At 35.0% G+C, this 17,451-nt stretch overlaps 1 protein-coding gene across 20 annotated transcripts in view; it reads right to left on the reverse strand.

The window, feature by feature from the left end:
- Dst (dystonin) overlaps positions 1 to 17,451 on the reverse strand; it is a 451,671-nt gene that overhangs the window by 304,678 nt on the left and 129,542 nt on the right. The gene's annotated exons all lie outside the window — the stretch shown is intronic.

Below are 17,451 nucleotides of genomic sequence, written 5' to 3' on the forward strand. Positions count from 1 at the left end.
GGAGCTAGAGCCGGCCAACAGATTCACCAGCCAGCTGGGCCTCAAGATGACTACACAGCCTGTCTGCCACCTAAGGGAACCAGACAAGACCATGAGCCAGAAACACCCAACTACACCATTCCTCCAAGATTTCTGACCCTCAGAAATTGTATGAGGTAGTAAATATTTGTTTTAAGGTACTAGAGTTTTGGATGATTTGTTAAATAGCAATGGATAACCAATATAGTCATCTTTTTATTCTTTTACTTTTTGAGACTCTTGGATCTTTTAAGTTATTAAGTCACCAGATTTACATAATTCTTCTATCACCCTGTCTCCCTACACACATACTTCTTGCATTTTCTCTACAATCACCCAGATTTGAGCCTCAATTCAATCTATGAAGCCACCAATTTCCAAACTCTCTTCTAGATGAATTCTTCTGAAATTTTTCTCAGATCTTGATTCCCCTGCTCAATACATTTAATGGCTACCCATGACCTAACTGGAACCGAAGTTCTTGATCTGACATTCCCTCTTCAACAATATGACTCAACTTACCTTTCCAGCCTTGTTGGCTCTATCAGAATGTTTTATTACCATAGACTGGCCTATCCAACACCCTTTTAAGACTCTTGTATTCCCCACCTATCATATACCAACCAACTTGCCCCATACACCTTGTGCTCACATCCTAAAACAAACCCCACACCACTTCCTAAGGGAAAGTTTCCTTGGTTGCCTCAGCCTTGCTCTGAAGGCCTACAAGCAAAGAACTGTCAAGACATTCACTTAGCCATCAACCATGTGTTGGTTCAATGGTCCTTTTCTGCCATTCTCTTAACCTGAGATACTTTCAAACATTTATACTGTTCACTATACTATAATATGCATCTATGGTATACTCAGCTTAATTCACTTCAAATCATAATGACAGAACACCCAGGAGCTGTCATTTACTACAACCTGTGCTAAAGATTATATAAAGAAAAAATACAATGCCTGACATCAAGGAGCACACAGACTCTTCAGAAAGCAAGATGGGAAAAGTTTCAATAGCACAGTGTGATAAATATTGATGAAAAAGGCTACACCAATAACTGAACTCTTCTAGGAAAAACAGAAAGAAATATAGGGGAAAGGACACAGTTGAACTGAGCCAGGAAGAACTAAGAGTTCACTAAATAAAGAAACCTCACCCACCCTCTTCTGCCGAGATCCACTAAACAACTCTCACAGTCTCTGTCAACACAAGTGTAACCACATTCACTGCCAGCATTGATCACTACTCATGTAAGTTACTTCATTTAACTAGACTTAAATACCTCCTTATCAATAAATAGAAGTGTGGCCATCACAATTATGTATGTAATGTAATCCAATAAATATATTAATTATTAATTAAATCTGATCTGAAGTTTTCTAAAATATGCTTTCACAGCAGGACCACTCTTAAAAATAGATGGCAAAACATTTCAAAGGCCATAACCATGTTCAGAGCATCAGACAGATCCAAACTGAAGGACGTTCTTCCTACTGTGTTCACCAGTTCACCCCAAAACTGTCAAGGTGGACTGGGGGCATAGCTCAGTGGTAGAGTGCATGTTTAGCATGTATGGGGCCCTGGGTTCAACTCCAAGCAGCACACACACAAAAAAAGTTGTCAAGGTAATCAAAAACAAGGAAAGCCTCAGGAAATGTCATGGGCCAGAGAAGACTAAAGAGACAAAACAATTAAATGTAATGTGGTATCCTGAGTGGGATCCCAGAAGAAAATGGGACATTCGGGGAAAACTGGTAAAATCCAGGTCAAATTTAAGGTAATGTGCCAATGCTAATGCAGCACTCATGGTAAATCTACATGCTAGTGTAAGATGGCAATAACAGGGGAAATTGGGCACAGAGTATTCAAGAACTGTCTGTATAATCTTTGTTATTTTCTACAAATCAAAACTAAAATTAAAAAGTTCAAATTTTTAAAAAAAAATTAAAAGAGACATATTTTGAACATTTTTGTGGATAAAAAGTATTATGGTACAAACATTTTAAAGACAAACACTGCACCTAAATTATTTAATTTTTAAAATCACTTTTAAAAACTGACAACCAGCCCCAAACCTTCTATAACACATTCATAGATTTTATTCTGAATAGCATTAAAAAGCAAATTGTTGAAAAATCACAATCAAATCAAGACTTACATCACATCAAGAAGAAAAGTGAGTTTAGAAGGGGAAAACACTGTGATGGCTTAAGACGAAATTTGTAATGATCACAGGAATGGGATACACATGCAGATACTATTAAGACATCTCAAAAGGACCCACTGCTACAGATTAACTCACTGCGAAGCAAGAATGCAGGGTAAATGCTGCTCATGCTCACACAGATGAAAATGCTTGTCTTTGTTGCTGACTACTCTTGACTTGGTGTTGGCCCCCAACACCCTGAATGAATTAACCCTGGTTTCCTTATGCAAATAATTAAACTTACAAATGCAAGGCATAAGAGAGTACAGGCATTTGTGTTTTAAGGATTTCCAACATATAAGATCCTGGAACCAAAAAAAATGAGATGAGGTAGATAAGAATGTTAACAGAAACAGGTTAGAAGGAAGAATGAGATACAAGAAATAAGAAAGCAAATGAATAACCAAAATATTAACTTTTCTACCAATAAAAATCTAAATTGGAGAACAATACTATAGACGAGTGGGTGGTTTCCAAATGCTGAACTCCATAATTATACACACTTACTCTCCCAGTCACAAGCAGCATGGTATCACATGGGCAGGACAACCCACTCCTATAAAATCCTATAGCATGATGGAATAGGGGAAGCTGTGGGCAGCCTTTCATGAAAGAAAGAGGAAAAAGTGGTTGGTTCACATAAACTGCATCTCAGTTTCAAAGTGATCTAATGTCTCCTTCCTTGATACCATGCTCCAAGTATCCCAGTTTCAGTACACTTTTAACCAAAGATGAATCTAGGATCAAGTTTCCTATGCACTGATACCAAGGAGGTCCATCAATGATGGTAAAGAAAATCACTCATCACCTCAATGTGGCCATGCCATGCTTTTTAAACATTAATACATTGGGGAATCAGACAGCACCTGCCATACCCAAAACAGGCTGAGGAAATGGAGTTACTTCAATAAAAGTTTATGGATATTACAACATCCAAGAGAAAATTGTCTAAATTCTCAACTCCATCATCAGCCAGAATCCTATTAGGAATCTTACACTTCTTCTGATTATTCTTCTACTACAATGGGATTAGTTCTGCAGAAAAGCAGAATCTAAGTTGATCCTTATCCAAAGTGCAATTTTCTTGAAACTCTAATTGTTGCATAGTGAAAAATACCTACCAATGTCTATATAGTTATTTATTTATTGAAATATTATAAAGAAACATTATATAGTCTGAACTAAAGGTATAACTAACATTCATTGGATTATTAGTCACCAACAGTGCCAGGTACTTTTCCAAATTTACATGCAATAATTCATTTTATCTCACAGTAACCCTATAAAGTAGGTAGGTATGATCACTGTTCCCATTCTGTAAATGAAGAATCTGAACCATATGTTGTTCAAACCATCAGAGCACAAAAACGGAGAATTGTTGAAAGAATGGTACTTCTTACACTCCAAAGCACAAGATGACAGAAGAGACTGCTTGCTGAGTACATGTAGCAAAATTTTCTAAGATTAATGCACATGGAATGGATAATACCCTACTTACGGAAATTAAGCATGTCCCTATTTATTATCATCTTGGTTTAAAAACTTCAGATGGGCTAGGGATGTGGCTCAAGTGGTAGCACGCTCGCCTGGCATGCGCAGGGCCCTGGGTTCGATCCTCAGCACCACATAAAAATAAAGATGTGTGTCCACTGAAAACTAAAAAATAAATATTAAAAAAATTCTCTCTCTCTTTTAAAAACAATAAAACCTTCAGATAAGTAAACTGAAACACAGAGAGATCAAGTAATTTAACCAAGGCCAAAGAGAAACCTGACTTCATTTCTTCATTTGGATGTTCTAGTTCAAGAAACCAGACTGAATATTCTACATTCCTAGACACTGCACAAAATGATACAAAATAGCTCTGAGATACTTTATGTGCTGAAGTACCTCATTATCTAAGACAGGCTGCAGTTCTCACCAGTTCTGGCAACAAAACATGAAACACTGTAACACATACCACAAAATACATAGACTGCCACCTTCCGAACTATAAATCAAAACTCACAGAGAAGCACAGTAATTACCCAAGGATACTTCCTGATTATTGACCCTTTGTTGAAAAAAAATAGCTTGAAAGAGATTTAAACATGGAATCAGTTAATAACTTTCTATATAAAAGTGAATACTATAATGTCATCTGACTAGATGAATAAGGTACCAAGAAAAACAATTTTCGTGAACTACATACTCTCTTAAAAATCAGACACAATAGTAATTATGCCAGTTATAAAGTACTAATTCTTTATCATCAAATATTCTGGGTATCAGAAACCCTGAAATACTGAACTATATAAATAAGACCTACTTCTATTACTTTTTATCCACCTTTTAAAGACAGCTATAGTAATAAACACATTGTTGTAGTGGTGATAGTACAATATATAGTTATGACACTTGAGTTATGCAATTTATACATGGAATCTAGTTTTTTGGAGTGTTAACAAGTAGGGAATCATGTATAGGCTGCTTCCAGGCGCTCAGATCACACTTCTTAGAGATGTCCTTCTTTTCTTGTCTCTTGCTGACACTGGGGAAATCCCATTACTTCTCCAGAGACAGGATTTCCAACTTGCCAGAAAGCAAAGTTTAAAAAAAAAAAAAAAAAAAAAAAACTGCCCAATCCTCTGACTTCTCATTAAATAGTTATATCAACTATGATAGGATGCCCATTTTACAAAAGAGGAATCTGAGGCTTAAGATGACATAAGGAACTCTTCCTAAAGTCACAGATTTGAATGACTCACACCAAATTTGGATCTGAAGTCTGTAGTATTTAAAAGGTTGTTTTCTCCTGTGTCTGTGCTACATTTTATGAATTCTCTTGTTAATTCTCACTTAACATCAAAACCAGGCAAAAATTAATATTCTTCTCAGAACATCATATTTTCATACCTTGGATACTTCATACTCTTATTCAGAATCGAGAGAGAAAAAACACCTGTTTCCTCCTTTTAGGCTCTTGCTAAAATGCCATCAATAAATACAGCCATATATCACTGAAAGATGGGAATATATGCCAAGAAATGTGTTGTTAGGCACATTTTGTAATAGTGCAAACATGGGGTGTAATATAAGTAATATTACATGTAATATAAGTCAATTGCTTAATGTGACCTCTTTGTTGTCCTCGTTTGTGAGGCTTTTGTGGTGTGGGAATTGAACCCACAAGTTCCACAGTAAAATTTCTGAATAAATAAAATACACTCTAATGATAAAAATTATAATAAATACCAAAAACACAGTCTTTTATTATAGAGTATCATATACTATACCTAATTCTGTGTGGTATACTTTTATATGACTGGTGGTGCAGTTGGTTTACTTAGACTAGCATCACCACAAATATGTGAAGAAGGACACTAAAACACCTCCCATATCATTAGGCAACAGGAAATTTTTAGCCCCATTATAATCTGACAGGACCACTGTAGGATGTATGGTTCATCATCAACAGAAGCCTAGTTTTACAGTGCATGACCATACGTCTGCACAGCATATTATCTTTCATTTGTTCAGAAAGAGAACTGGTTGGCAATCTGGGAACTAAATACATTTTACCACTTTTTTTTGTGTGTGTGTGCTGGGGATTGAGCCAAAGACCTAGTACATTTTCTAATTACTCATAAGCTGAACAAGCCTGGATGGAGAAAGGAAATCTACTTCTATACTAAAAGAAATGAAAATTAGTGTGCATTGCTATGAAGCCTAAAAGTGCCCAATGTTTATACTAACCAAACAATGGAAGCAGAAAGTTTGTTGCTTTACATAGAAATCCCTATTCCCCTGGTCCTGGCTATCTGCACCAAAGGCATTTGGATCAAGATGCTACTTATTACAGAGTAAATAACCAATCCAATAATTTCCTCCACACTTAGGAATTTTCAAGGTGAGAGATGAGATGCAGAGATACCAAGAATGAAAACCGAGAAATCAATCAAGAAGGATAAGCGACTGGATGAGAGCAGCTGATGCCAAAAGCTCCCTTAGACCCAAACCAATGGGTATCCTAATCCCAAGTAGTCTTTTCCAAGTAGTCTGAGTAAATCTCTGTACCTTGAAACCAAATAAGACTGTTTATATAAAGATAAAGTAGAAACAAGACACTATTTTGCATATTGTAGGAAAGAGCAATTAGGTAAATACATTAATGCTAGAAACCAAGAAGATGGAATGGGAGAATGTACAGAAAAAACTCATAATATCAAATTTAGATAGGGAAACAGTAATAAACTTGTAATGGAAAAAATATTTATCTCTTAGTTAATCCTATGGAAAAGACCTACAAGCAATGATGACAGGTAGCAATGAACACATTTAGTACCTGGATCTTGATTTCCAAAGATGAAGACCCAGGAAAATAAACCAGGACTCCTTAGGGAAATAACTGATGCAGAACTAGGGCAGCGAAAGCATAAAGTGAGCTGGAAACATTTTCTGGTACCAGAAAGCAAAGAAATGCTTAAACTCTAATGGAAACATGATGAAAGGGCACAAAAGTCTGCTTCTAGGCTCCAACTAGCCAAGCTGGAGACAATTTAAGAATCAAAAAGAATAGCAATGATAATGGATTCTAAGACAATGAAAAAAAACCAGCATGAGTCGACAGTGACATTTAAAAAAAAAGAAAAGGAGGGGATGAAGAAAAGCTCTTCTTTACAAAGTAATAAACAAGATAGATATGATCATTTTTATAATTAAGTAATAGACTCACACACACACCAAGGAATACTAACCATTGGGAAAAAAGGCTATTAGGAAGCACGATCAGCACAAATCAGCCACAGTTTACTCATTAATCACAAAGTAGAAAATTAGCCTAAATTGTTTTTTTTTTTTTTTACAAATTCAGATACAGTAGATCCCACCTTGATTATCAAAATTTGCACTACCATTAATGGGTTCATTCTACACCATCACCATGGTAACATTTTTTGCCAAAAAGTGTTTAATTTGAATCCCGTCATGAGGAAATAAGAAGACAAATCCAGAGTATGAGACATTCTATAAAGTAAGTGGTAAGGAAAAGCTGGTTCTAGAATAAAGGAAATATATACACCAACAAAATGGAATGTGAGATTTTTATTTGGATCTTGGAGTCCTGGTTGTAGGATGGTGGCAAAGAAAAGCGGGGAGTTAGAGTTTGCGGAAAATCAAAAAAGAATACAAAATATATATATTAGATGGTATTATGGAATTCTTAGAGTTTAAAATGATATTATGATTAAATAAGAGAAGATCCTTATTCTGATGACATACAAACTTATTGAGACAAGAGTGTCATGATGAACTTAATGGTTCAATAAAAATTAAAAATATAGCATGATACAGAACACAAATGCAGCAAAATATTACTGTATGAACCCAGGTGAAGGGTATCCATAGCATTCATACAACTAACTACTCTTTCAACTTTTCTGTAGGTTTTAGGTTTTTCAAATATAATGTTGGAACTTTCTCAAATTACCCACAGAAAATTTTAATAACAGAAGAGGTTCTGAGATAGAAGAGAACACTATTCTTTAAAAAAGAAAAGAAGCAAATATTTTTAAAAATTGTTCCTGGGAGTATAAAACTTAAAAATATGGCTTTTTATTGTCTATTGAATAGTAATTTCAAATTGGCTCTCCAAACTTAAATAAAGATGCAGTAAAGAATATGTATATCAGCCAGGTGCAGTGGCACACTCCTATAATCCCAGTGGCTTGGGAGGCTGAAACAGGAGGATCCCAGGTTCAAAGCCAACCTCAGGAAAAGTGAGGCACTAAGCAATTCAATGAAGACCCTGTCTCCAAATAAAATGCAAAATAGGGCTGGGGGGAATGTGGCTCAGTGGTGGAGTGGCCCAGAGTTCAATCCCCGGTATCCCCCAACCCCAAAAAAAGAATATGTGTGTCATCTCTGAAATATAATAATGACAGATAACTATCAAAAAATAGTTAAAAGATGCCAAATATGCTATCTTATCAAATTTCTAGAAGAAGCCTGACAATGTGGCACATGCCCGTAATCACAGTGGCTCGGGAGGGAGAGGCAGGAGAATTGCAAGTTCAAAGCCAGACTCAGCAAAAGTGAGACGCAAAGCAACTCAGTGAGACCTCTCTCTAAATAAAATACAAAATAGGGCTGGGGATGTGGCTCAATGGCCAAGTGCCCCTGAGTTCAATTCCCAGTACCAAAAAAAAATTCTAGAAGAAAAATAATTTAAAGAAAAAGATTACACTATAGTTTATGTTTTAAATATACATTAAAAGGATAGAAATAAATTATAATTTCTAAATTTTCTTTGTGACATCTGGATGAGGTGTAAATGGCACTAAGAAAATACTTAAAATGTTACTGTAGTATTGACTGATATAGGGAGAAATTTAAGGCTTCTTTTGGTTGAAACCAATACATTTGTTTTTAAGTTTTATAAAACAAACATTTTAATGACAGCTGTCAATCTGTGCTGCAGTAGAGGGGCTTAAATAACTCTCAGAAATTTAACTTTCGTTCTGTTCGCAACAAGATGCACCACCAAACTCACCAAACACAGCTCCTGCTCAATTTCTGCAGGCACGCTTCATGTCAAGAAGTTTAACCGAAACTCAAAGTTGACATATAAAAAAACTCATTATGACAATCTGAGGACTTTTATCATCTCTTTATTTTTTGTCACAATCACATCATTCAGTTCTAATTAAATGGAGCAAAGAAACACACAGTTTATCTTTAATCTCTTCTGACACTGCACTGCTTTGACAGTAATGGGGTTTATTTTTAGGATATATCCCTACAAACAAGGAGAAAGTAAAGGAGCTGATCCAACACAGGGGAGCTGGAAAGCAGAACAAGTGGTACCTGACCTAAGGGAGAGCTGAAGCCTAAGCCTACAACTTGGCTGGAAGACGAAGAGAAGCAACAAGACACACCATGAAATCCTCCAAAACCCCATCAGAAATGGACAGCACTGGGTGGGGATGGAAGCTGGGGTGGGGCTTGAAATAAAAGGGACAAGTCTGAGAAGCAGCTTCTCCCTTCCTTAAATGACTGCCCAACATCCAAAAGCCTGGAGATTTATTCTGTGGAAAGAATAAAACAGACAGTATCTCTAATCTGCATGGCAAGAGACACAAATGTGGAAGTATATTAAGCACGAGTTCACATACTAAAATTTAACACCTCTAACCAATACCCAAGCACAAAGTTCCCAAAGGTGGAGCTGAAAAGAATATTCTCTGAGGATCTGAATGGCCCAAGGAAAAGATCTCCAGATTCTGATACCAGGGTTCCTTCAGAGCAAAGACCCAGCCAGACCATCCCATAGTAAAGGTGAAAGCTGACAGACTCACCACATAGAGCATCCATATCCTTTTCACCACAAGAAGGTACGATACCAGGGGATAAAACAAAGTGATAAGGTTTTTGTTTAAGGAATTTTGAAAAAAACCAAAGCTGAAAAGGGAGATACAAACTTAAATTATTAACATCCTAGGAAAGAAGGTACACTGCATCCACAAAATAAAAATAGAAGAAACGGAGCACAAAAAATGAATTCTTGGCAAAATTAAAATATGATGATAGAAAAAGGAAAACTCAATAGAGGGGTTAGAAGTTCAAACTGAGGTGATCACTTGAAAACCAAAACCCAAAGAAAAAGTTACAGAAAATCAGAGAAGAGAAGATTCATGGAGAGCCCACTGAAAACAGACAAGTGAGCTAAGGAAAGGAAACTTCAGACTTTCCAAAATTAAAGGACGTGAACTTCCAGATTAATGAAACAATTAATTAAAAGCACAACACAACACATCACCATGAAATTTCAGCACAATGGGGACAAGAAAAGAATCTAAGACAGTGTGGTTCTCAACTGTAGCTACATATTAGAATTACCAAAGAAGCTTTGCAGAAATACCTATACATGAGCACTACTCCAAACCAACTACTTCAAACCAGGATTTGATCAAGTTCCAAGACAACCCTAAAAAAAAGATTGGGTTGAAGAATCACTGTCCTAAAACTTCCCAGAAAGGAAAAAAGGTGGGGTGTGGAGATGAGATTGAATGATGTTGAGATTTAACAGCAAAAGTGAAATTCAGAAGACTATTTAAAGAGTATCAGTTTCAAAATTCTGATAGGAAAATTACTTCCAATCTAGATATTTATCCAATAATTATAAGAGCATCAATACAGATATTTTTCCAGGACTCTGAGGTTCTCACAAAAATTCTATTCCATACTGCTGCATGAAGAATTAGCACAAAAATCAGGTTGCAAACTAAGAGAGAGGTGAATATAAAATCATCAAACAGATCTAACATGGAAACAGGTGAAGGCATCCCCAGAACAAGTCGTCTGTGCCCAGGGATAGAGGGAAAATATCCAGAATGGACAGAACAGTACTCAAGGAGAATAAGATCCAAAAAGATAAAATACCTGATGTATTCTGAGAGAGCATTTTAATAATTGGGGATGGATTTGTGACTAGTTATATAGAAGCAAAAAAGCAAATATTAACTACAGAGAAAACAAGAAGTTGCATAAGAAAGGAAAAGTCATCACAATATACTCACACCCCAGCTGTGAACAGCATTTACTAAGTCACAACAAGGTAACACAGAATACAGATCCAGATAAATGAAAGCCGTAACCACACAAGGACGAGGCTACGGAGTACGACATGTCTGGGACAGAGCGGGTAAGGGTGAGTTAAACATTCATCTTCCAGAGATGGAATCCAACAGAAAATTGTAAAACAGAATATTAAGAAGTAGAACCAAAAACATATTGTTTAGTGATATGATTTAAACACCAAACAAAATGGCCAAAAGTCCCAAGTACTTGTCTCTGGGCTACAAACAGTGGTTAGGGGCAATGCAGAGTTTTGTGAAATCTCTGTACACCTACTTCACTTTTAAACTAAGTATATAAAAAATCTGATAAAAAATTAAAACTATGCTCCAAAAGTATTGTTATATTCTATAGTAACAGTACTGGGAAAGAGAAAAGAAAATTGAGTATAAACAAAGTAAATCCTCATCTATCATAACAGGAATAAAAAATGTCTAGTTAGCATATTTTTCACAGTATAAACATTTAGAGACATGGAAGTAATCACCAGAAATATTAAAAAATGTTTTCAAATGGTTTTTAGAAATAGGATAGGAAAGGGGAAGAAGGAAAAACATTTATTCATTTTCATTACAAATCTTTCATGTTAACCATGTGCAAACATTATGTCTAAATAAAAATATTTATGTAAGCTTTTGAAAGTTATTCAAAGGTTTGTTTTTAATTTTATAATTTGCTTTATTTGCTAACCTTGAGTTAACTCTACTAATGCAATTCTAATTTTTAAACTGATACATAGTACTGATTGTCCAATTATGATTTATCCATTAATATTTATAAATTTATCCATTTGCATACAGTTTCTCCACTAAAAGCAACAATGATTTAAAAAAAAGAATCTATTACTTGTACATGTGCAAAACATTCATCTGTTCAGTTGTCTTCAAAGATTTTGCCTTATGTTCCCCCAAAGAATTTTAATCACTTACACATTTTTTAAACTAAATTCCAGACTTTTATATGGATTTTTGAATTTTTATTTGTTATTTTAATATTATTCTTTTTTATATTTTATATACTTTTTATTTATTTGGATTCTTCCCACTGACATTCTCATTTTGTTCTAGAATCCCTTCCAGAGCACAACAATGCATTTAAATTGTCACATTTCCCTAGTCTCAAAAGCTACGCTTTATTTGTATGCAGGAGATACTTGTTTAACACTGTGAGCTGTGTAAGCTTAAGCAAAACATTTTAACCTCTTGGACCCAAAATTCCTTTGCTATAAAATGAGGGGACAGTATTGCCTGAGAATATCTAATAAGATAACGACATGAAAGGGCCCTATCAACTTTGTCTTCCATACTAGAAATGTATAGTGCTTTGTAGGTATTATTCACAAGCTAATCAAGGGTCAGAAATGTCTTATCTTATAAAATATCTGGAGGTAATTAAAACCCTCTTTTGCTCCAAGAATATGCAACTTCATCTTTGTAATTTCATGGAGAAACCAAAGACTCTTTGTCATGTTCACAAGGGATTTGTGTTATAACAAAATGCTCAAGAAACTCTGGGGGGAAAAAAATCATTAGTCCAAAGAAGTAGTAATGTAAAGTTTACTAAATATTCTAATCTTATTGATATATGTCACATAACAATGAAGTAAAAATTAAAGATGACTTCTAATTCTTTAATATCTACTCCCATCCCTACTCCTTATTTCTTTTTTTACTACTGCATTTAATTTTTATATTTAAGGACTAATCAGAAAACAGGTTTAAAACAGCATTATAAGCAAAATGAATGAGTCCATGAATTAGTAACATGAGTAACATATTTCCATGTTATAATATTATAAATAATTAGCATTACGTTTTCTGATCTCCATAGACAATGAGCAAAAAATTTTCTTAGCTTTATATATTCAAGGACCACAATTTTTAACACTCTTTGGGAAAAGATTTAAGTTAATCCTTTAAACACCATAACAATAAGAGACTCCTTAGCAGATACCATTTTAACAAACACAGTAACATGTAAGAATTTAATAAATATTTGTGTTTGGACTTTACTATCCCTAGTTTGTTTTTGGTTTTCTTTTTAGTAAACTCAGAACATCCTAGTAAGGATTCAACTACTGAGAGTTATATCAAATATTGACTCCTAATGCTAACTAGGCTCTAATAGGGGCTCAAGACAAAGACATCTTTTAGGACAAAGCATGAGCTCATGGGAACATACTAATTTATCTTATATAGCACATCGCCCTAGTGTCTAACAGCAAGACCTTTCCCTTGCTCTACACACATTACACCCATTGATGTCCATGGGAGCCTGATGCAGGAAAGGAGCACCATGTGGCCTCTTGTAAAGGGGAAAACTGATGTCTGCTTTTGAATGTTGTTTGCACCTGGCTGCCAGCCAACCCAATATAAACATCACCATTCATGAAGTGCTGGATAATTCCTTGTCTTCAGTGAATTCCAGACTTTTGAAAAGGTCAAAATTCAACTCGAGAAAAGAGAAATCATTATACTTAAGAAGGCCAAGAACATTCAAAGAATACCGTACAGTAAAACATGGTGCAATACTGACAAATGACCTAAAACATTCCACTGTCGATGACATGAAAATCTATGAAACAGTAGCTACCAGTTGGGGGGTATTTTTCATGTGCTAACCACTAAGCTAAATGTTTTACAGATCATCCCACTGGATTCTCATAAAAATCTTCCCACTGGGCACTATCTATATCCTGGCAGGTGATGAAAGTGAAACAGTTTAACAAGCAAAGCCAACATTGTAAAAACCCTTCTTCTCTTAAAACACCATGGCATATCTATCCACTATTAACTCTAAAATGGGCAATAGTATTAACTGGTATCTGGAACTAGCTTCTTTCCGTGGAAACCACTTTAAAAATGTATGCTACAACCTTATTAACAATTCACTCTGTTTTCCAGGGGAATTATTTTCCTTTTCTTAAATCTCTCCATCAGTGATGCTACTGCTTCAATACACCCTCGGTTTCTTAAGTGTTCAGAAAACTGCAAAATATCATAAAAGAATCTGAAGACTCATCTCTGAATAATCTGAGTACATGCATCCTCTACCTAAGCTAATAACTTTTAATATAATTATCAAACTTTCACATAATCATTTTCTGCACTGCTAGAGGCAGAGCTTTCCTCAGAAAGCTATGAGGGGGCTCTGCTCCATCTCCCATAGCCTGAGTCTTAGAGGCAGACCCAAGCTGGCCAGCAAAGTCAACTCTCATCCAATGGAGCAAGAGCTCAAAACCAGTTTACGATTGTGGTAATCTCAACCTCTTGGTTATTCCAAGATCTTCTTGTTAAAACTTTAAGACAACAAACCAAGATGCAGTGCCACAGGAATCTATGTGACTCATGGGGGTAATCTGAACAGAATAAGTAAGATTTTTTGGAACCCAATCTCCTAAAGTAGGAATTATGGTTCTAGAATGAAAGCACCCTTCCTATTACATAAATCAAGGCAAAGAACAGAGGTCGAGGGTCACTACCTCATCTCATCAAATCTCTGAAAAAAATCTTGAATACCAAACCTATAATCAAATTCAGTCTTACAGATTATTACAATTTAGCCAATGGGAATGTTTTTTTGGCAGCATGAGTTTGAATATATCACTTAAGAGTTTTGATTCACAAAATCAGGATATCAAGACACAGGTTACTAAAGTATAAATCCTGCATAATTAAACAGCAGACCACATCAAGGGTTCTAAACTACCATTAGATTTAACTACCCTTTGATTTAGATTTTTTACCATAAGAATTGAATGCATGGCAGACACATTACCAGCAACTCTGCAATCAGAAGGATTTACATAATTTCCAAAATCTGAAAAAAGGTTATTACAGTGACTTTGAAATACATTTCTGGGAAAAGGTGCCATTCAATAATATTTTTTTAAATGTAAAAAATATTTTAAGGAATTCATAGCCCTAGTTATTCAGAAATAAGTGTTTGGACACAATGAAAATTTCTCACACACTAATTAAAAGAGAAGGAAAGAATATGAAACATTCTATTCTTTCTCCAAGAAATTCTGAATTTCCTGAGGCTTTTAAATATATCTTAGTCTCTGATGATGATTAAAATTCTGATGTGGCAAAATACAGATTTACCTGAATTTCCGCTGCTATCACACATTTCTTTGGGAATATATCATAGTAGACTCTAATGGCCACACTAAAGTAGCTCCACTCAATACATTTTCACAGAGGAAATGAACCACATTAAACCAAACCCAGGTCCTGTACAAATCTTCTAGAGTAGACCTCTCATTCTGGTGATAATAATTATCAGTAATCCCTTACCAATAAGAATGCTTTTCCCCGGGACTGAGTTATAAAAAGAATCAAGTTTTGTTACTATATTTTTGCATGTAAAAATTGAATTTTGCTTCTACTTTACTGTCCTGTATTTCCTTTTTGTTTTTTCTCTGTGGGATTTTTTCCATATGACTTTTACATTGGTATTACCTTTTTTCCAGTGCTGCAGCCCTGAATAAATACCTGTCTCATCGTCATGTCTGACACTGTTTGGGACATGGTAAAAGACTCCTTAGCAAATACCACTTTAACAAACATAGTAACATGTAAGAATTTAATAAATATATGTGTTTGGACGTTACTATCCCTAGTTTACTTAAGTAAACCAGACGTATTATATCAAGCAGAGATTCCTTAAATGATTTCGAATTCACTGTACAAAAATGCAGAAATTATACAGATTTTTTTAAAGAGTTTTTAATTCTTTCCCTCAAATTTCCTTTGGGGTAAAAAATTAGGATGGTTTCAGTTTATAAATATCATTTTCATATTTATAACTTGATTTTTTATTTTTTATTTATTATATTTATTTTATTTTTTATATTTTTATTATATTTATTTTATTTTTTAAATAAAAATTTAAAAAATTTTTATTCTAATTTATCTTATATGACAGCAGAATGCATTACAATTCATATTACACATATAAAGCACAATTTTTCATATCTCTGGTCGTATACAAAGTATATTCACACTATTCTTGTCTTCATACATGTACTTAGGGTATTGATGCCCATCTCATCCCGCCCTCATTTATAACCCCATTTCCCCTCCTTTCTGCTCCCACCCCTTTTCCCTATCTAGAGTTCATATAATCTTCCCATGCTCCCCCTTCCAACCCCACTATGAATCAGCCTCCTTATATTAGACAAAACATTCGGCATTTGGTTTTTTGGGACTGGCTAACTTCACTTAGCATTATCTTCTCTAACTCCATCCATTTACCTGCAAATGCCATAATTTTATTCTCTTTTATTGCTGAGTAACATTCCATTGTGTATATATACCACATTTTCTTTATCCATTCATCTACTGAAGGGCATCTAGGTTAGTTCCACAGTTTAGCTACTGTGAATTGTGCTGCTATAAACATTGATGTGAATCTGTCCCTGTAGTATGCTGTTTTTAAGTCCTTTGGATATAGGTTCCATTCCTAGTTTTCCAATAAATCTCCATATTGCTTTCCATATTGGCTGCACCAATTTGCAGTCCCACCAGCAATGTATGAGTGTGCCTTTTTCCCCACATCCTCGCCAATACTTACTGTTGTTTGTATTCTTAATAGCTGCCATTCTGACTGGAGTGAGATGAAATCTTAGAGTAGTTTTGATTTGCATTTTCTAGTTGCTAGAGTTGTTTAACATTTTTTTCTTATATTTGTTGATTGATTGTATATCACCTTCTGAGAAGTGTCTGTTCACTTTCTTGGCCCATTTATTGATTGGGTTATTTGAGGGGTTTTTTTGTTTGTTTGTTTGTTTATTTGGTTGGTTTTTGGTTCTTAGCTCTTTGAGTTCTTTATAGACCTCAAACCCTAGAGATTAGTACTCCATCTGATGTGCAAGTGGTAAAGATTTGCTCCCAAGCTGTAGGCTCTCTATTCACCTCACTGATTGTTTCTTTTGCTAAGAAGAAACTTTTTAATTTGAATCCATCTCATTTATTAATTCTTGATTTTAAGTCTTGTGCTATAGAAGTCTTATTAGGGAAGTTGGGGCCTAATCCAATATGATGGAGATTTGGGCCTACTTTTTCTTCTATTAGACCCAGGGTCTCTGGTTTAATTGGATCTAGGTCCTTGATCCACTTTGAGTTGAATTTTGTGCATGGTGAGAGACAGGGGTTTAATTTCATTTGTTGCATATGAATTTCCAGTTTGCCGAGCACCATTTGTTTAAGAGGCTATTTTTTTCTCCAATATATGTTTTTGGTAATTTTTTCTAATATAAGGTAACTGTAATTATGTGGGTTAGTCTCTGTGTCCTCTATTCTCTACCAGTCTACCAGTCTATTTTGGTGCCAATACCATGCTGTTTTTGTTACTATTGCTCTGTAATATAGTTTAAGGTCCAGTATAGTGATGCTACCTGCTTCACTCTTCTTGCTAAGGATTGTTTGAGCTATTCTGGTCTCTTATTTTTTCCAGATGAATTTCACAACTGCTTTTTATATTTCTATGAGGACTGTCATTTGGGATTTTGATTAGAATTGCATTAAATCTGAATAGTGCTTTTGGTAGTATGGTCATTTTGACAATATTAACTCTGCCTATCCAAGAACAAGGGAGATGTTTCTAT

This window comes from Marmota monax, unplaced genomic scaffold (genome assembly GCF_021218885.2).
Source record: "Marmota monax isolate L192 unplaced genomic scaffold, Marmota_monax_Labrador192_F-V1.1 WCK01_AAM20220418_F8-fsc00116, whole genome shotgun sequence".
In the NCBI taxonomy this organism is placed as follows: Eukaryota; Metazoa; Chordata; class Mammalia; order Rodentia; family Sciuridae; genus Marmota; species Marmota monax.